The sequence below is a fragment of the Geospiza fortis genome, unplaced genomic scaffold (genome assembly GCF_000277835.1).
Source record: "Geospiza fortis unplaced genomic scaffold, GeoFor_1.0 scaffold450, whole genome shotgun sequence".
NCBI classification, from domain to species: domain Eukaryota; kingdom Metazoa; phylum Chordata; class Aves; order Passeriformes; family Thraupidae; genus Geospiza; species Geospiza fortis.
In genome coordinates this window covers 1150404-1151026 of record NW_005054416.1, presented here as the reverse complement: position 1 = coordinate 1151026, position 623 = coordinate 1150404, and positions in this window count along the sequence as shown.

Sequence of the window (623 nt, the reverse complement as noted above, 5' to 3'; positions counted from 1 at the left end):
GGCGCCTGGTGCGCCGGCCCTGGATCTGCTCAAAGGCCGGATTGTTCCGAGCGGAGCGGGAGCCTGGCCAGGCCCAGCGCTGGTGCTGGCACTGTGTGGTGTTGTGGGGGGACATGTGGCATCCATGGGATGGTGGGGTCCCCACAGCCCTCACCAGTATGGGAACAAGTGCTCTGCCAGTGCCTGGGTCCAGTGTGCTGGACATGGCCGGGAAGGCGGCTGTGGCTGCTTCCCTGGGATGAGGTATGGGCACCGGTGGGTGTTGGGAGCTGCCAGGGTGGGTGCTGCTGAGGGCACACGCCCCCACTAAACCAGACCTCCTGTCCTGTTCCCCAGTGTCCTGCCCCTAATTTCATAGATCCTCCTCAAACCCCTTCCCTAAATCCCCGTTTATCTTCTCCCCATTTCCCCTCTCCCTGCAGCCTCTCCCCTTCCCCTCTCCCTGTAGCCCCTCCCCACACCTTCTCCCCCTTCTCCTCTCCCCATAGTCTCCTTCCCACATCTCCATGCCGGATCCCTCTCCTCAGACCGTCTCTCCACCCTCCCGCCCCGAGTCCTCCCCTCTCCTCCTCTCTCCTCCCTTCCTCTCCCTCTCGTCCCCTGTCCCCCCGCCCGCCAGGGGG